Source organism: Schistocerca serialis, chromosome 2 (genome assembly GCF_023864345.2).
Source record: "Schistocerca serialis cubense isolate TAMUIC-IGC-003099 chromosome 2, iqSchSeri2.2, whole genome shotgun sequence".
Lineage (NCBI taxonomy): Eukaryota > Metazoa > Arthropoda > Insecta > Orthoptera > Acrididae > Schistocerca > Schistocerca serialis.
The window spans coordinates 440,512,771-440,534,157 of NC_064639.1; the positions used below are offsets into that span (position 1 = coordinate 440,512,771).

The following is a 21,387-nucleotide window of genomic DNA, read 5'->3' on the forward strand; positions in this document are numbered from 1 at the left end:
TGCTAACGTGTAGGACCCGAATTCGACAATTCCTTGGTCTGAGCACTGGAAAGGCGAAAACTTAGCATCCCCAGCGTTACTAAGCCGCTACTTGAAGAATGCACAGTGGCTGCGGTTTTAGAAAGCCGACGTCAATGCCCATATGCGATTCCATAACCACGTGTAATGGTGGTATTGACAGCAGTTGGTTATCACTGTATCCTTTACGAGGCTTCATCGCTGATTTGTTATATTCATATATCCAGTTATTTACGTATTCAGTTATTGTTCACAAAATGCAATATATTTCGTAATTAAATCCTAAGAGTCTTTCATTACTAGCCAGTCCAGTTCTAAACTGATGTGTGCAATATGAGAAATGATGGATAATGAGATGCCTTAGGGAGGTACACCTTTTCTTATTATAGCATGATTCGAGACTGACGAATTAAATGTTTGTAGTGAAGCTCAAGAAATATGAGAAGTAATTTGCTCACTTTAATTCAATCGAGTAGAATTTACGAATATGTCTGTCGCAGATGAATTCAGTGTAGGCATGATGATGGTAAACTAACTATTGACAACGTCACAACATTGAGAGCAAGAAATAATTGTTAATGTAACGAATTCGTCCTTTCGTTAGCAATTTTGATGACCTCGCCGACAGAATATTAAACATTAATATTACTTTCTTTCATTGGGAATGCTACACAAGAAATGGATTATAAACATATTACGTGAAAGCAAAGGTCTTACTGAACCAAACTTAAATATACGAGGGAGTCCTGAACAGTAATGTCTCCGAATTTTTATGTGGAAACTCTTGAAGCTTTCTAAATAAAACAAACGTTGACATTATACATCTTTATTCTACAGTATACATATTTATCTCTCAGCATAGTCACCCTGGCGACGAACACGCTCCCTTCAACGAGAGACCAGTTTGTTGATACTGTTAGTGTAGAATGTTTGACTTTGTTGACGGAACCACAACCTCACTTCTGCTTGCACCGCTTCATTACTACCAAAGCGAGGTCCTCGGATATATTCTTTAATTTCTGGATGAAAATATGATGGGCCCATGTCGGGACTGTATGGAGGATGATTAGTGACAGTGAATCCAAGGCGTCGGATCATTAACGATTCTGTAGTGCTCGTGTGTGTTCTGTCATGGTCATGCTGAAGGAGAGGGTGCTCCATGCGTGGATTAACTCATCGAATTCAGAACTCGATTCACTACGCTGACCTTCACGCGTGGACCTGGTAGTGCTACATACCGCCATGTTACACGCTATAACTATGAGCCCTCTAGCGGCAGACGGTTGCAAATACGTAGACAGGAAGAATAATGGTGTATAACGTCATTAACGTTTGTTTTGTTTAAAAATACTGAAGGGTTTTCACATAAAAATGTTGAAGCATTACTTTTCATCTCATCCTCGTATGTCCCACACAGGGTGTCCAAAGAAAGCGTTGAATATTTTGAGGTGCTAGTACTCTTAGAGACACAAGTAGGTCACATGGGTCTGGAAATGCATACTTTCTGGAATAAACACTTCTTTATGAGAACAATGCACCCTTCTGCCCTCCGGCGTAAAGAATGACGCCCCCTTTTGAAGTACAGCCGGTTGTTGCTGTACCTGCTGGCGTGCATCGAAGACGCGACCGTGTAGTGCCCACACATCATTCGTATGCGTGGCGTACACCAATTCCTTCAAATGTCCCCATAACCAAAAGTGCAGGAGACTGACATGTGGAGAACGAGCAGGCCAATGAACCCCCACACCCCCGACACCCCCGACCAATGCCGCCGCAATGAAATGTCTGCATCACAAGTTCGCACACATTGCAACGAAACTGTATTGGTGCGCTATCATGTGTGAAGCCACATCTGTATTCGTTGCTACAATGGCACAGATTCCAGCAAGGTAGGCAATATATTAATGAAAAATTCCAGATAATGTGCCCCACGTAACCTTCATGGTAGCACGTATGGCAGTATTAATGTATTGCAAAGTACGCCTACCCATACGTTGATTGAGAATCGGTTTGTTGAATTGCTTGGGGATTTACATAAGATGATACAAACTCGTTATGGAAATTCACAATACCGTATCTTATGACTCATGCCTCATCGGTAAATAAAATCTTGGTTGTGAACAGTGGATTTGCGGCACACTTCTGCAACATCCATTGACAGAATTGCAGTCTGCTATGATGATCCTGTGGCCCAAGGGCCTGAAACTGATTCAGATGATGTGGATACAGCAACTGCTGGTCCCATAGGTTTCTTTGCCCAGACTTAGCACACACTGCTCCATGTCAGGCGTGTGGACTGTGCGGGACCTACCACAGTCAGTCTTCGAAGGTGAAAGGGACCTGCCGGCCGCGGTGGTCTAGCGGTTCTGGGCGCTCAGTCCGGAGCCGCGCGACTGCTACGATCGCAGGTTCGAATCCTGCCTCGGGCATGGATGTATGTGATGTCCTTAGGTTAGTTAGGTTTACGTAGTTCTAAGTTCTAGGGGACTGATGACCACAGATGTTAAGTCCCATAGTGCTCAGAGCCATTTGAACCATTTTGAAAGGGACCTGCGTTCCTCAAACGCTGCAAAAGTCGGCCTAACAGCTTACGAGAGAAATTTTTCAGATTAGAGGAAATGGGCTCGCAAGCTATGTCCATTTGCTAAATCATATAAGAATATCGTATCCGCCATTTCACTTGTCGAGTATTCCATTGCTAACAAGGGATGAAAGAGAGATAATCTAAATGTACTACTCCATTTGTACGTACACTCAACGCAATAATAGTAAACACACAAGTGAATCCGCATTTGGAAGAAGGTAAAACATCATCATACGTACCAGGGTTGACAGTACTGTACAATAACGCACACAAACACGACGAAAATTAATGTAGCCTACGACACGACTCTAATCACACAACTGTCTGCAGACCACCCAATGGTAGGTACAGTTCTGTGAAAAGACATAATACCCTGCAGACACATTTGACGAAGCGCCAAATATACAGGGTGGTCCATTGATAGTGAAAGGGCCAAATATATCACGAAATAAGTATCAAACTAAAAAAGTACAAAGAACGAAACTCTTCTAGCTTGAAGGGGGAAACCAGATGGCACTATGGTTGACCCGCTAGATGGCGCTACCATAGGTCAAACGGATATCAACTGCGTTTTTTTAAACAGGAACCTCAATTTTATTACATATTCGTGTAGTACGTAAAGAAATATGAATGTTTTAGTTGGACCACTTTTTTCGCTATGTGATAGATGGCACTGTAATAGTCACAAACGTATAAGTACGTGGTATCACGTAACATTCCGCCAGTACGGACGGTATTTGCTTCGCAATACATTACCCGTGTTAAAATGGACCGTTTACCAATTGCGGAAAAGTTCGATATCGTGTTGATGTATGGCTGTTGTGATCAAAATGCCCAACGGGAGTGAGCTATGTATGCTGCTCGGTATCCTGGACGACATCATCCAAGTGTCTGGACAGTTCGCCGGATAGTTACGTTATTTAAGGAAACAGGAAGTGTTCAGCCACATGTGAAACGTCAACTACGACCTGCAACAAATGATGATGCCCAAGTAGGTGTTTTAGCTGCTGTCGCGGCTAATCCGCACACCTGTAGCAGACAAACTGCGCGAGAATCGGGAATCTCAAAGGCGTCGGTGTTGAGAATGCTACATCAACATCGATTTCACCCGTACCATATTTCAATGCACCAGAATTGCATGGCGACGACTTTGAACGTAGTGTACAGTTCTGCCACTGGGCACAAGAGAAATTACGGGACGATGACAGATTTTTTGCACTCGTTCTATTTAGCGACGAAGCGTCATTCACCAACAGCGGTAACGTAAACCGGCATAATATGCGCTATTGAACAACACAAAATCCACGATGGCTGCGACAAGTGGAACATCAGCGACCTTGGGGGGTTAATGTATGGTTCGGCATTATGGGAGGAAGAATAATTGGCCCCCATTTTATCGACGGCAATCTGAATGGTGCAATGTATGCTGATTTCCTTCGTAATGTTCCACCGATGTTACTACAAAATGTTTCATTGCGTGATAGAATGGCGATGTACTTCCAGCATGATGGATGTCCGGCACATAGCTCGCGTGCGGTTGAAGCGGTATTGAATAGCATATTTCATGACAGGTGGATTGGTCGTCGAAGTACCATACCATTGCCCGCACGTTCACCGGATCTGACGTCCCCGGATTTCTTTCTGTGGGGAAAGTTACTATCGTGATCCACCCACAACGCCTGACAACATGCGTCAGCGCATTGTCAATCCATGTGCGAACATTACGGAAAGTAAACTACTCGCTGTTGAGGGGAATGTCGTTACATGTATTGCCAAATGCACTGAGGTTGGCGGACATCACTTTGAGCATTTATTGCATTAATGTTGTATTTACAGGTAATCACGCTGTAACAGCATCCGTTCTAAGAAATGATACGTCCACAAAGGTACATGTATCACATTGGAACAACCGAAATAAAATTTTCAAACGTACCTACGTTCTGTATTTTAATTTAAAAAACCTACCTGTTACCAACTGTTAGTCTAAAATTGTGAGTCATATGTTTGTGACTATTACAGCGTCATCTATCACAAAGCGAAAAAAGTGGTCCAACTAAAACATTCATATTTCTTTACGTACTACACGAATATCTAATAAAAATGGGGGTTCCTATTTTAAAAAACGCAGTTGATATCCGTTTGACCTATGGCAGCGTCACTTAGCGGGAAAACCATAGCGTTATCTGGTTTCCGCCTTCAAGCTAGACAAGTTTCGTTCTTTGTAGTTTTTTCGTTTGACGCTTATTTCGTGAGATATTTGGCCCTGTCACGATCAATGGATCACGCTGTATATCCGCAACCAAGTATCGCACATCCCTTCCTATAAACACCTGTTTGTCTGGAAAAGAATGCGTTTCCGGTCCCATGTTTATTGGATTTATCTTTCTTGTTTCGATGAGTACTACCACATCTCAAAGCATTCGACATCTTTTTGGAACACCCTATATACTTGTAAAGATACCTAGTGTGAATGTAAAGACGAAAAACGACGGTCCTACATCAATCGAAAAAGCGAAAAGTGGTTTATAGAGGAGCTCGTATTCCTTAGTACGGCAGCCCTCGAGCTGCTGTGTATATCAGGAAGCCGCACTGCCAGGCTGAGCGGTGTTGACAGATTTCGACAGCGAGCCGCCACTGTCGGGCAAAGGTCGCAGGCGGGTCTGCCCGCTATCTACTGTTCTCACCACCCCCACCTTCCTGTCTCACTCGCACGATAAAGCTGTATTTAACGACGTATTATGTGTTCCTCCAAACCAGTTCCATGGTACCGCACAACAGTCAAGAAAAAAATACTATAGGATGAGGATGCCGATGAAGGAATTTTTTTTTTTTTTCCTCGACATTAACGAGCGCGCACTACGCGATTCAGACGAAAGTGAAACACACGGTCATGAACCATTTTTTTAGTGCCTCAGGTTCGGCACCCAGATCAGGCTAGGAGGACAAGCAATGGTGCCAGATTATTGCATCGACCTTGAGTCAGACTTCGGCTGCCATCTAGAGAATTACCTATTGTTTCGTTCACTGCTTTCCATTGTACGGCTCAGTTATTTGTTTGCGCCCATTATCCGAAGGCTGGCGTAGCGAAAATCATGTAAGCACGCTATTACAAAATCCAATCAAATAAAAAGTGTGTGTCCTGCCGATAAGAAACAACAATTGGGAAAAGCGGAATGCTTCCCAATGTGTGTGAATTTTGTGTCTCCATTTGTTAACCGTTGTAGAATGAAATATAATCATTCGTCACGTACTGCGTGAACCGATTTCTTCGTTCAGCGTGTGATGTCACAGGTGGACTGCTGGTTGAATGTCCATGCCGTGTCCTTAATACACTACAGCAAAAATCCCAGCCTCAGGTTCGGCACGCAGATTAGGCTAGGAGGACAAGCAACGGTGCGAGATATCGCCCGATGTTCCGATGATTCGAAAGAATAGTACCGTAAGTGCGCTCCTCTTTGGTCTGTCTGTTCTTGCTGCAGTCGCCGGAGGGGCAGAGCAGGGCCGTGGAAGAAGGCTTCAGCAGCGTGGTCTGTAACGTAAGGCAGTCGTGTTGATACCGCTCAGCAATCGTCACAGAAGGGAGCGGCTGCAAGGAACAAGACAAATTGTGCAGTGATCTGCATATCAGTGGGCGATTGCAATTTTCACCGATTAGTCACAGTTAACTTGGTAAACCTACTGCAGATGTGTTTTGATATGGTAAGAAGCTTTAACCTGTCATCATGCGTCAAACATTGGTCAGGGAAACCATTTCAGATCGGTCGTTCCTCGCATTATGGTAGAGAACTAGATGCTGTAGATCCTATCTGTTAGAGAATCGCGGTTCTTTTAACCGATTTCCGGAAAAGCCGACAACGGGAGAGGGGCTCAGCCCGGCCGAAGTGGCCGTGCGGTTAAAGGCGCTGCAGTCTGGAACCGCAAGACCGCTACGGTCGCAGGTTCGAATCCTGCCTCGGGCATGGATGCTTGTGATGTCCTTAGGTTAGTTAGGTTTAACTAGTTCTAAGTTCTAGGGGACTAATGACCTCAGCAGTTGAGTCCCATAGTGCTCAGAGCCATTTGAACCATTTGAATTTGAGAGGGGCTCACAATTGGGAATAAATCGAAGAAACGGATTACTGTTTTGGCATTTGCCTGAAAGCCAAGGGAAACCTCCCAAAACCCTGGGCCAGAACCGTAGGCCTGAAAATACGGTTAATTTATTTCTGGAAAAAGGTTCTCCATTGTCCCAGAAAAAATTAAAATTTGTGTATGATGTGTGTCGGCTGTGTCATTAAAAGGAGCGGTATCTTATGTGTAACGCAACGACCTACGAGCATTTGAATAACCAATCCGGCGGAAAATTACGTGCTTGATGATAGGTGGCAGGAAACCCAGGAGAAAAATGAAACGAAGATCGTACAATATTCCACGAGAAGGAAGAGCTGACAAAGAGCACGATGGGGCAACAGCGTGTTGGTTGACCTGATTGCGTTGATTAGAACGCGCAAAAGCAAGGCAGGACGAAGAAAGTAAATTATTTGTTGTTTATTTGAGGAGGGAGATATATACAGTTGATAGTTCTGTGAGCCTGCTGCAAACGAAGTAGTCTATCGAAACTCGAGGCCTATCCTGCTGCTTCAGCCTATGCCAGTTAAAAGTAGGACAGATCCTGTATTCGTTCAACTTGTACGGACATTCATGCAACCAGTACCAATGGTTTCAGTACGCTTCCTTCAACTCATTAGGAGGTTGAATCTTATTCCTCTCTTAGTGTCATATCTCAATACAGAAAACGAACGCAATAGTTTTTACGACTTCAATACGTTTCGTGTGTAACGTGCTTTTTCTGACTTCTTGAACTCTCTGATACTGAAGGAACACTTGTGGCTAGTAAGCACAGGAATTGTTATCAGTCAACATCAGATGTTGAATAACGGAATTATCTAGTGAATGTGCTATTTGAAATTGTACGAAAATATGATAGCAGGACGTAACTATTGTTTTCCGTGAACTCGCTGTGTCCATTTGTCAATGATTGTTGACATAAACTAGAATTAGAAGTTCTTTCTTAGCTGTTCATTCTTGTGGTGGTGGTGTTGGTGGTGGTGGTTAGTGTTTAACGTCCCGTCGACAACGAGGTCATTAGAGACGGAGCGCAAGCTCGGGTTAGGGAAGGATTGGGAAGGAAATCGGCCGTGCCCTGTCAAAGGAACCATCTCGGCATTCGCCTGAAACGATTTAGGGAAATCACGGAAAACCTAAATCACGATGGCCGGAGACGGGATTGAACCGTCGTCCTCCCGAATGCGAGTCCAATGTGCTAACTACTGCGCCACCTCGCTCGGTCCCATTCTTGTGGTAAATGGCCAACGAAGTCCTGTGACATAATTCATGCCAAACACAACACAATATTTTCTAAGAAGCAATCGTATGAAACGTAGACAGGAGAGGAAATACAAAAAAGTATATTGTCTTATGACTGAGATGAGTAAGCTGTACAGAACAAATATATTACATGTGAAACCTTGATGAAGTAGGAGTAGGGTAAGGCTCCAGTACTCTCCAACGAATTAGAAAAATTTGAACAAGCGTCTGGATACTTAGATAATCTGGATACTTAGCTAATCTGGATATTTAGATAATACGAAACGAACACAAACGATGTTCAAAAGGTGCCGATGATGACATAAGATAACCAATGAAATTCAGAATAACAATGTTATAAATGACGGCAAATGCAAATTGAACAGTAACCGAACTCAGATGTAAGTACGGTGCTCCGTTGCACTCGTATACACAAATAAGCCAAAATATTATGTCCGCATGCTGAATAATGTGTTCGCCATCCTTGGAAGTAACACAGTTGCAATTCTGTGTATTGTATATTAGACAAGACCTTCTTCAGTTTTCGGAGATATGTGACATCAGCTGTCTAAGCAAGGGTAACACAATTCACGTAAATTACGTGACGGTGGTTTGTGGGCGTGGAGCTGGCATCTGATGGCGTCCCAGATGCCCTCAAATCACTGCAGTATGATCCACGGTTTGTGTCACTTTCTGTTAAAGCTTGCAACAGTTGCAATTTGTAGGGTGTGACTGGAAGATGCCAAGAAAGACATCGATCCTGAAGGGATGTAGGCGGTCCGCTTCGATTACTACGATACGTCCCATAGACGCCCAGGTTAACGTTCCCCCACAGCATAATACAGTTTGTTTATAAATTGGTTATACAAAAGTAACTTTTAATTGTGAAAAAGGGAAAAAATTACAGAAATGTTTGATACAACACTGAATGTAGCATATCTTCAATTTGTTCAAAATGGTTCAAATGGTTCTGAGCACTATGGGACTTAACATCTATGGTCATCAGTCCCCTAGAACTTAGAACTACTTAAACCTAACTAACCTAAGGACATCACACAACACCCAGCCATCACGAGGCAGAGAAAATCCCTGTCCCCGCCGGGAATCGAACCCGGGATTAATGTGGCTACCTTTTGTAAAACGGCAAATGTCCCATTGTAATCAGGTTCTTATCAAATCCTATGAAGCAAATCTTGATACACGGTGCCAACTGCTTGTGTTATCCGTTGCCGGAGCTCGTTGGTGTTTCCTGGATGCGGGGGAACAAACATTCTACCAGTAATGCAGCCCCATACACAGAAGTCAGTTGGGATTAAATCACGTGATCGTGGTGGCCAGAACATTGTTCCACCGTGGCCGGCCAGTGTGGCCGAGCGGTTCTAGGTGCTTCAGTCTGGAACTGCGCGACCGCTACGGTCACAGGTTCGAATCCTGCCTCGGGCATGGATGTGTGTGATGTCCTTAGTTTAGTTAGGTTTAAGTAGTTGTGAGTTCCAGGGGACTGATGACCTCAAATGTTAAGTCCCATAGTGCTCAGAGCCATTTGAACCATTTGTTCCAACGTGTCCAATCCAAGTTGGCACATTCCTACGGAGATACACGACAACTTCACGAGGGTTGGTGAGCCATTTCTCTGGAAAATAAATTCTGAGGCATTATATAATGTTCAAGCACTTGCAGGTACAGTATGACAGTTACAGTTAACTTGGCAAAAAGAAAGAACCATAAATCTTGTTACTGCTTACTGGGAAAAAACCACTTAGCTTAGGCGAGCCCCGTACATCTTCGATTACGTGACGTGGTTTCTGTCCATCCCGCATCCTAACATTACGATGATTCGTTTTATCGCATATTTGGAAAGTGGCTTCGTCACTGAACATAATTTTATTAAGAAAATCATCTTCAGTCGCATGTTGCTAACCACTTCTACACAAAACTTTTCGTTTTGCTGTGTCACTTTCTGTTAAAGCTTGCAACAGTTGCAATTTGTAGGGTTTGAATTAGAGGCGTTTCCGTAATATGTTCCACACTGTAACACTAGGCATATTCAATTCTAGGCCGGCACGTGGCGTTAATTTACCCGGACTAGGAAGGTAAGTCTGCTGAGCTGTCCAACAGCTGCGTCAGAGACAGCTAGCCGACCCTGACCCGGCGTACTATGTGATACACAGCCAGTTTCGGTCAAATGATCGCACTAATTAATAACAGTTTGTCTTATAGGTGGTAGCTTGCAATATTTACTCCTGAATTGTCTCTGAACTGTAGAAGTGGATCTGGGTTCATGAAACCATAAAGAATACTGCACACGCTCTGCACCGTTATACGACTAAATGATGACTGTTGAAATAACTCATTCGCGCATGCCACCTCGTGAGAACGTCGGGAACTAACAGTATTAGAAGGAACAGAACTTGAAGATATACTATTCATTGCTGCATCTAATATTTCTGAAATATACTTACCCTTTCCATAACTAATTGCGCAATAGCAATGGTTGAAGTCGTTGGGGCAACACGTAGGGGATCAGCTGCAGAGCACAATGTTCAACAATGTGCGCTGAACACTGTGCCCCGAAACACTTGTACCTGCCCCATAATGGTACTCCGTCGTCAGAGCTGCCGTAGATCGCCGTCTATCCTGCTTTCAGGGCAGGCAAATCTCTGACTTCCTTGTTCTGTGATGAGGCGTGGCCGTCCAACACCTTGTCGCTTATTCACGGTTTCACCGTCCTTCATCCACTTACCATAGATACTCATGGCAGTAACACGCGAACACCCGACCAACCTAGCTGCTCCAAGACTCATTCTGAAAACATCCCCCAGGCTGTGGCTAAGCCATGTCTCCACAATATCCTCTCTTCCAGCGGTCAAAACTGACTTGCTTGGTAGGCAAAAAGCGTGAAGCGGCGTATAAACTGTTTCAATTAGTGCTGAGATGGAGGTACTGGACCCCAAGCACCTGACGGTTGGAGAGTTGCGTATCACAACCGAAGCGATAGTGTAAAAAGTGAAAATTAGTCATGGAACAATTTTCAACATCTTGCACATCATGAGCGTGAGAAAGGGCGACATCTGCTGGCTACTGCGACAGCTCACCACCATTTTAATATCCAACCAAACCGAGGTTCCATTAGAAGTGTTCAGCTGTATCAGGTCCATTCAGACGACTTCTGTAGCCGCCTAATTACTATGTACGGTTGTTGGGTATATTTCTATGGCTCCTCAGGCATAGTAGCGAAGCGAGCCTACGTGTGGATTCGGAACCGTCCGTCAAGATGAATACGCAACCATCAACTGAGTGTTTTTTGGGATTATCATAGTATGGTGGTAACAGTTTATTCTCGTAAGGACCAAATCGTCACAGGAGTGTACTGCCCAAGGATACAGCAGTATTTTTGTCCCACGACAACACTCTGTCTGATTCTAGAGATAACACAGTCATATATGGAGCAACTTTGAGGTATCAGTAACGACGGGGTAATTTTTGACCCTAGGCGATTCCCTATCACTCAAAATCAGGCTGCTATAACTAAGGTCTCTAGGTCGTCCATCGTTGGCGAAAATGCGTCGGTTTGATGGAAGAGCATATAGAGAAGAAATGATAACCTCGCGATGTTCCATGATCGTAGCTTGGCACCTTGTAACTGCACTCGAACGCCCCTTAATGGTAAGCCAGGGCAGAAGTGCTGAGCGGGCGCCTGCGATGTAGACAGCCGGTGGTACAGGTTTTGAAAACGACGCAGGCAGACGACGCGCTTCCGGCTGCAGACCACACAGTGTCACGTACGGCCCGCGTGCTGCTGCTGCTGCGGCGGCGGCGGCGGCAGACGGTCAAGGCTGGTTACATCAAGGCCGAAATGCAGCACAACGCCCAGTACACTCACCGCAGAAGAATGTATCGCCCGAAAGAGATTGGTTCAAATGGCTCTGAGCACTATGGGACTTAACATCTGTGGTCATCAGTCCCCTAGAACCTAGAACTACTTAAACTTAACTAACCTAAGGACATCACACACATCTATGCCCGAGGCAAGATTCGAACCCTCGACCGTACCAGCAGCGCGCTTCCGGACTGAAGCGCCGAAAGAGATTGTTCCGACTAAAGTAATTTTCTGATTGTATTGGTCTGCTGACCACACACAGCGAAAAAAAAGAATTCGTGGACGTTAGACCTGAAATGCCTATAACTCTGACTAAAGGCAGAATAATCGTTTCATGTGATTTTTTCTAAGAAAGGAAAAAAGAGAGGTTTACAATAAGACCATACCAGGTAGAGCATAAGCTCATGTAGGAGAGATGGAGCACGAAATCAGGAGTGGCCTTTTCAATGAGACAATTACTGAGTTCGGCTTAATCGGTTTAGTGGAACCACACAACCTAGACCTGTATGTCCGAACTGGGAAATCAACCACTTAAAGCTTTGCTTGATACGAATTTCACATTGTGCACTTCTCAACATTGATAGTCATAATGTCTGTACCTTCACATTACAGTGACCTTCAGACATATATGTGGACTCCGTGACTTAAGGAATTTTGGATCGGTCCTGCAGGCGTGCTCGGAGGGCTGAACTTGCGTACTTGCTTCGGCGGTGCATATACCAAGTTAATTAAACGATACGAAGAAGATTAGTGTAGCCCCTGCGCAAGGATGATCATTTTAAAAAATTTAAAAAAATAAAATACTGGTTAACGTGACCTCGCGATGAGCCTAAATACGGGTTCGAGTCCCGGTCTGGCACAGATTTTCATTTGTCACAAATAATTGACGTCAGTACTGATTCCCAAAATAAGAATCCATTTCGCTACGATTCATTTTTATGGAAGCTGTAACTAAGCCAAGTTTCACACAAATAAGAGCACAGACTACGTAACATATTTTCTGGCCGTGTTCGCCAGAGCCAGTCACCGGTGTTTGGGTGAAGTATGCTTTCTCCAGTTGGAGATCTTGGTCCAGCCTTTCTGTAATCCTTCTAAAAGTCCTGGTGGTTTTAGTAGGATGGGAAATGTTTCAGGTATCTGTTGGAAACAAAGGCCCTACTGGGAGCAGCATTTTTTGGTGGAGTGATATGAGCGAAAGCGGGAATTGACCGATGACACTGCCTGCATATGGCTACTAAGTCTGATTGGCCAAAAGGCTTGAATGCTAATAAGTGAAATTATACTTTATCACTTAGTGATATGTTCCCATCGATATCTTTTTGGTAAGCTGGTAGCTGTTCTGTGATCTGGAATTCTTTGGAACGGTGTTTCTGGATGGGTGGCCGGGAGTGCCAGTGGTAACTTTGGTGTGCCTTGGATGTTTCTAGTAACTGTATCTACACCCTGTTAGGATGTCACATTAGGTTGTTTTGGTTATTAATCCTCTGAGTTGGCACTTGATTTATTTGGAAAATTGATTTGCGTTCTTGAATGGTAAAAGGAAAAGGAGACAGAAGTGGTACCTTAACTTCAATGTACCTATTTAAGATGCTATTCTATGTATATTAGTATTGTTTCTCTGTTTTAAAGCTCTTATACCTCATTGTACTCTACCCACGTAAAAGTGGTGTCTTCCGACGCAGAACGTAAATACCGGCTTCTGACCAACTTTTCAAGCCGAACTTTTGGCGTCCTTCGTCGGCAAACACTTGGTTGTAATTTAAACTACTTTGCGTTACTAATGTTTTTAAAATATGTCCAATCTCTTTTAGGGCGCATTTAAATAATTCTTTATATTGTTACTTATTGGCGCCTCTAAACATTTTTGCATTATTGGTGTTTTGACCATAATTTGGTAAGTGGTCTCTTCTGTTTTTGGGTGCATTTAAATAACTCCTTCATATTATTCCTTATTGCCTCCTTCCTAATATTTTGATTTGGGGGGAGGGGGATGCGTTACAGTACAGTAACTGTATTATTTCAATAAATGGGCTCAGGTTACCAGTGTATCCTTGATGTAAATTTGCTGTACTGTAATGAAACCGTTTACTTATTCTGCTGAGTCTGGTCTCAGTAGTCCCGGTTCCCTGCATCCTTAACCATCTCAAGTAGACAAGAATGAATTATATCTTTTGCAACTCAATGTTTTATGTGAATGTGCCAAATATGTTTCGTTTATTCATGCTAGGCATTTTCAGTGGGACCACTGAAATAAAACATTAAGCTGAAATAATGGAATTTTTTGCTATCGATATGGTGAAGTAAACTGAAGCAGGAGATGAGGGAAAATGGCTGTAAATTTAACAGTATAAATACGCAGATTGTTTCTGGAGCTCCCGACATCGATGAGAAATTTACTGAAAGCCCAGCCTTGTGGAGTTGAGTTACAAGACGTGAGACCTGTAGGGGGTGTTGGTTTTTGACTGAAGTGATCCTTCGTGAGTAAAAGCTACTTTTCACATACAAAATGATTACAGGGATCAGAAGTACAATACCGTGTGCAGACGCGGAATTCTCTGCGGCCCTTTTCCGGTTCTCTACGTGAGTGTTGCCTTTTAATGAGCATGTCAATGGGCAATAGGTAGACGCATCTTTTATCAGGAAGTGGATCCGTTAACTAACTGAAGCTAACGTTAACTCAACAAAATTGACATGGTGAGGTTTAACTGAAGCAAATAAATTTCATTTGTTTCCATGGAAATTTGAGTGTTCTGTTTTGCGTGTGTCTTGATGTACTGGCGTTGGACCGTATTACTGTTTTGTGTTTGTGGCGATTATCGATTAGAATTAGTAATGGCCAGTTGGAGGCGGCGTATGAACTGTTAGCGGTTTACATATTGCAGTGCAGTAGCTAGATCTCTGAATCTTTCTGAAACTGGTCTGTTTGCTCTACGGCTTCGTAGCAGTGAGAAGTTTGATACTGCCTCGTGAGTTAAATTGAGGCCGGCGACCACTATTTAGAATGATTCAATGTGTGAATGGAATTTCGCACGACACCACGTAAACTCCGAGAACGGACGAATAGAACGTTTCAACTACTAACAACCAGGATTAGACTTCTGCCCACATCTGGACAATATAATATGGCTGTTTAGTTTCTTTTATATTTTGTATCTGGTAGCTGCTGGGACTATTCGTTTATTATTCACCATTTTCGAAGTCCAAAAGTAAAGTCCCTAAACAATAGAATACGGTCACAATAAAGACATGTTAAATATTGAAAAGGATATGGTCAGTCAGTCATGCCTTTGAGCCTATATTTCGTTTTCATTTTCTGGTTTTCATTACTTTAGCCTTTCCCCCTTTGAATATGATTATTCTGAAACTGTGATAATCCATAATTAGCTTCAGATTTAGAAAGTGACTCCTTCCTGCTACTGAAAACCGTGTTTTTTTGTTTTACGGGAATGGTGTAATGTATTCGAGAAGAAAATGAGGTTTATGTAACTCGTGGAGACAGCGATTTACCTAAGCTCCCGCAGCATTTCAACTCCAGCATAAGTATGTGGAGTATAGCGACCGTTAATACTAATTAACACTTGTTTACACAGACTACATAAGAGATATCTACATAAGCTGTGATTGGCGTTGTTAATCTCTTCATACGTTCGTTATACTCTGCTACACTACAATCTATTCTCTCGGGGAATCGCAAGCAAACAGTTTGTCATCACTACTTTCGTTTAAAAAAATATTAATAAAATAAAATAAAATGTGCTTCAGTTGTGTTGATTTCACTCCAAGGACGTACCTCATAAACGCGTCAAGGTATCGAAACACAGGCGTAGCTAGGGCGTAATTTGACAAATACTGAGTAGTATCGAAGCAGCTGTATGAAGCAATAAATAAATTTTATTATTTCATTAAATATTCGTATTGTGGTAATTCTCCATGATAATGCAAGCTATCGAAAATCACTGTCGCGGTCAGTAAAGCAACCGACTGTCGAAGAAACAGCAGAATGACACAGGCGTAGCTGATAAAGTAGTGTCTACTGAAACCAAAGATTACTTTGCACCAACACTGACACGTGACTCCAGCGTCTTTGTTTTCGTTACTATGTATAATATGGCAAATAAACCTATTCAGTTTCTCCGCCTCATTTTTCTATGTTTCTGTACTTTATGTGTTGCTGATGTTCAGTATAGCGGTGAGCAAGGTTCGAGTAGACTGTCCTATATAAATATCGCCTTATTCCCTTGCAATACTGTTGTTACCTGGGACTCTGAGGCAATGGCTATCCCGCACAGGGCGCAACGTCTCTGGTTTTCTTAGGCGTCCGAAAGAGTTTGTACTCCAACATCAGTTTAAACTTCATCCACTTCACTTGGCGTTGTTTCACAGAACGGAAGGATAGCCATCTGCTAATTTTGTGGTGTTGCTTGAATAGATACAGATTTGCTGTTTCCGGAGAGATCAGACTATTTTATGTTCCCTATAGTCATTCTGTCTGAGCACAGAGCTTAGATGATTAATGCCACGGCCAATATGTTCTCGCACGATATGCTTTTAGCTTTGTATCAGAGTCTTCGGCGAAGCTCTCTTTTCGGGAGGAAGACAGAAATTCTAAACGTTCACTTAATGCTCTGTTTGAGTAGGTTTACAGCACAAAGAGCGCCCAAGCCAACAGTCTAACTTCCGCTCAACTTGAGCACCTAAGCAGAGTAACTGTCTTTCCTTCTCTATTTCCACAGCGAACTTTACGCTGAGATTTATGTTGCTGGTGTTAACAGTGAATTCCTGCAATATTTCCTACCAATGACGCCAGAACAAAAATGTTTTCGTCAGCATGACGATAATAGCAGGACGGCACTGAGAAGCATTGTTTAAGGCATATTCTTAGAAATTCTCGAAGAAAAAATTGACAGCACCTGGTGATGAAAGTGAAACCATGGGCGTTCAGTCGCTCACTTTATAATACACTGCCTAGAAAAAATAAGAAAAAAAATAAGCACCGAGAGGGGCAGGTGGAAATGAAATGAAATTTCACGTGTTGAGAGGGGATGTGATGTTCTTTCAATGATTAGAATATCGAGTCAGAATTACTAAGAATTTGGCAGTATGAGCCAACTTATCAGTATGACGTTGCACGTGCTCTGGCCGAGACGCAGGCTATGACTGTTGGAAGAGATTTTGTATCCTCTCCTGAGACAAGGTGCTCCACACAACTGTTGTAACTGGTCCTTCTTATCCTTGCTGCTGGCACTGTGGTGGAGTTGACGTCCTAACTGGCTTCACGCACATTCTGTTTGAGTCAGGTCTGAGGATCTTGCTGGCGATGGGCGCACTTCAAAACCAAGTATTCGTATAGGAACGTGCCTCGTGTTGACGAGAATTCTCTCCTTGGAAAACGATAGAATGAAGTGGTGTCACATGGAAGGTAACACTGGAGGAAGTTTAGAACTTTCTTTAGGGGTTGAGGAGGAGGATAGGGTAGAAATGAAGGCAAGAAAGATGATATCGTCAGCATATGGAAGAAGATGGATAATAAAAGATGGTTTTGAGATTTTAGATATTCCTTTCCGTTGTAAAAACTTGGTACGTGTAGTAAGTAATCAATAAATCTTTAATAATTTAAGGTGCATGGGATATAAATTTGGAAGAGGAAACAAGACTTTCTAGGTGCTAGCGGTTATAAACAACTGCAACAGTCTGAACGTTATAACCTCACTGTCCAATCACTACTAATTGTTTTACTATATAGGTTATGAACCGCATTGCTCTGATATCTCAGAACTAATATCTCAGAACTAATAATTTGTACATCGGTTAAGGCAGATAGGAGGAATACGATCTAAAACAAGTCTGCTACAAACACTGCCGGAAATAAAGTTATTACACCCTTTTAGAGGTTTCCAGTTCATTCAAGATTTATTGTTGCAACAGTGCACATTGAGGACAAGAAATGATTGCATTCTCAGGTCAGTAGCACAAGCGGTTCTGAGGTACCAGGTATTAAGCCATGCTAGCCATACTACCTTCCACGTACGGCAATGCAGGTGCTGATTCTGGCATCCAGTCGACCGCACAGATAGCGAATGCTGGCCTGGGATGTGTTCCGCACGCGTTCGACGTGCTCACATAGTTCAATAAGAGTTGTTTGTTGACGAGCCGCACGAGTCACTTCTCGTCCCATTATATCTCACACATGCTCAATTGGAGGCAAGTCCAGAGATCTTGCTGCCCAGAAAGTTATGCACGCCTTTCAGAGCACATTGAGGTTTACAGGCAGTGTGTGGGTGAGCATTATCCACTGGAACAACACATCATGTTCCTTTTGTGACGTCTCCTGCAGAAACACCCAGGTGAACGAGAGTTGTAGCTTATCACACTCCAGACTGTAAGGCTTGGCGGTGGGGCCTGAGTGTTTTGGATGAATGCACTCTTCGTGACAGCGCTCACCAGGGCTACGTCATATGCGCAAACGACCATCCCTTGCATCCAGGCAGAATCTACTTTCATTGCTGAGGACCATGGCTGGCCGTTCTACCTTTCAAGTGGTCTTCTGACGGCACCATAGAATGCTGTGGCTTGAGTGAAAGAGGGGCTAGAGATGTGCGTGCCCGTAATCCCACCGCTAATAACTGGTTCGCAACAGTTCGTGTTGAGACGCCTGAGTTCACAAACCCTCTTATGGGTTGGGTTTGGGTTGTTTGGGGGAAGGGACCAAACTGCGAGGTCATCGGTCTCATCGGATTAGGGAAGGACGAGGAAGGAAGTCGGCCGTGCCCTTTCAAAGGAAGCATCCCGGCATTTGCCTGGAGTGATTTAGGGAAATCACGGAAAACCTACATCAGGATGGCTGGACGAGGGATTGAACCGTCGTCCTCCCGAATGCGAGTCCAGTGTGCTAACCGCTGCGCCACCTCGCTCGGTCAAGCCCTCTTATCTGTGTTGTGGTAGCTGTACGATCTGCCACTGCTGTTCTTACAACACGACAACCCTGGCGGGCGTCTGTGCAGCGTAGACGTCCAGAACCTCGTCTACATGTGTGAGAATGTTCACGTGACCACAGATACCAGCGTCGTTACACAACTGGCGCAGCACGTCCTACTTGTGAGGCAGTTCGAAAGGACCATCCTGCCACTCGGAAGACCGCAATTTGCCATCTTTCCAACTCACTCAGTTGGCTGTAGGAAGCACGAATGGGTCTCCATCGCGTGGTTGCTTGCTTGGTTCACACGTTTGCAGTACACTGGGCCTTCTGGCTGCTAGCATTCCCTATTAAAGGGTAGACGCAGATGGCGCTCTGATAGCTATGCCACCAGGCTGTCTGTTGGCGGACGACGTTGAAATCGTTATCAATACATCTACTATCCCCAAGGTGGCGTATACTGTCATCGGATCAAAATCGACGTCGTCTTTCCTGGTGTACTAACTTTTTCCGGCATTGTATGTTAGAACGAACTGTCTGCAACCGTTAGCGGAGGAATAACAGGGGTCCGTTATCGAGCGATAGCAGATACCTATCACCTCTTTGGTTGCGAGTACTCTTAGTCCATCCCCATATCTCCACTTGTTAAAAATTACCTGGCTTACCAGGTATGTAGTCGATCTTACGCTGCACTCCAACTCATGTGGCATCGTTAATTTTCGCATGAACACAACGCAGCTCAGGAACAGGTTCGTACCAATCAAACAAATAATACGCTACTCCGGTAAAAACATGGTAAATTGTTAGGGCCCTACGTTCTCCTATTAGTTTGGTGCACATCAGTACAAGAAAAACGCAAAGATACAATAGTCATACACTGGAATTCCAGAAGTCTGTACAGTAGACGCTGATTCCGATTAATAAGAACCACTTTTAAAGTTAACTCACCAGAGACCTCCATTTGAGGTCACAACAATATTGCACCTACCGTTCAGGACTTTAAAAATGTAACGTCAAGACAGTTTTGAATCTGCTGGGCAAAAAGGCGCACAGTTTTATCCAAGACGATAAAAATATTACCCCATACAATTACAAACAGAAGGTCATCAGCTACTATTTAATACAACACTGAGGAAGTTCAACACCAAACAACAACCATCGTCGTACTCACCGCGTGCAAGGTGAGAGATGACATAATGGCACGACATAAGCATATTAATAAGCTTACTGCGCCACTGAGGCGGAACTGCTATCAGTTGCGGGTTCTTTCCCAGCCAACACCCGACGCGTTCTACCTCGAACAATGGACGGTGGCCCCTGTTCGTAATTTTTCTGCCGACTGTGTCTTCAGACTAGTCACTATTCCTAATATTTACATTTTTGATGTTATTGTGCACTACACTAGTTTCTCCAGTGTCAACTCTCTAGTAACATCGCTTGAAATAATTTTACAGGAATGGTATTTCCTTAAAAAATGAATTCTTCTAGAGGGATTCCTCGTGTTGCTGAGGGCTGTCTGCCAGCCACCCATCAACCTGTGTCGTATTTTCGGTAGTATACATGCGCCAAGACTCCAGAATGAACTTCGCTCCCGCCCCGCCATGAGTGACTTTCATTTCGCCAGGCCCTCAGCGGTATGATCGTCGGAGGCGGCCATCGTGCACTGCAGCGAATTCTGATGCGCACGCTCCATTATAATTCAAACATGAATCATCAAAAGGTCAGATTAAGATGCAGTTTGCACTAAATCATATTAAATAACACATAGCACACATTAAAGATACTTTTCACTATCATTTCTTCTCTTAGTTTATTGACTTGATTACTTGGTCAGTGAGATAATAGATCACTGCCTCATCTGAAGGTAAGTTATAAGTAAAATTTTATTCGAAAAAAATTCAAAAGTATCGCTGCGACTTCGTTGTATGTTCTCTTACACTGAGGTGACAAAAGTCATGGGATACGTCCTAGTATCGTGTCGGACCTCCTTTTTCACGGTATAGTGCAGCATATCGACGTGGCATGGACTCAACAACTCGTTGGAAGCCCTTGCACAAATATTGCGCCATGCCGTCTCTACAGCCGTCGCTAATCGAGAAAGAATTGCCGGTGCAGGATTTTGTGCACGAACTGACCTCTCGATTACGTCCACAAATATTCGATGAGATTCATGTCGAGCGACCCGGGTGACCAAACCATTCGCTCGGATTGTCCAGGATGTTGTTCAGACCAACCGCGAACAACGGTTGCACTGTGACACGGAACATTGTCTTCCATAAAAATTACATCGATATTTAAGAATATGACGTCCACGAATGACAGCAGATAGTCTCGAAGCAGACGAATATCCAAGGGACCCAGTCCATTCCATGTACACACAGCCCACACCATTATGGAGCCACCACCGGCTTGCACAGTGCCTTGTTGATAACTTGAGGCCATGGCTTCATGGATTCTGCCTCGAACTCTAACCCTACCGTCAGTTGTTACCAACTGAAATCCAGACTCATCAGACCAGTCCATAGTTTTTCAGTCGTCTATGGTGCAACCGATATGATCACGAGCCCAGGAGAGACGTTGCAGATGATGTCGTGCTCTTACCAAAAGCACTCGCGTCAGTCGTCTGCTGCCGTAGCCCATCAACCC

The 21,387-nt window shown here is 43.7% G+C and overlaps 1 non-coding gene across 1 annotated transcript; it reads left to right on the forward strand.

Annotated features, from left to right (window-relative positions):
* The first annotated feature begins 12,523 nt into the window (after positions 1–12,523).
* Positions 12,524–12,633, forward strand: LOC126458773 (U6 spliceosomal RNA). The gene has a single exon (XR_007585733.1). It is a non-coding gene; the product is annotated as a U6 spliceosomal RNA (small nuclear RNA).
* The last annotated feature ends 8,754 nt before the right edge of the window (positions 12,634–21,387 follow it).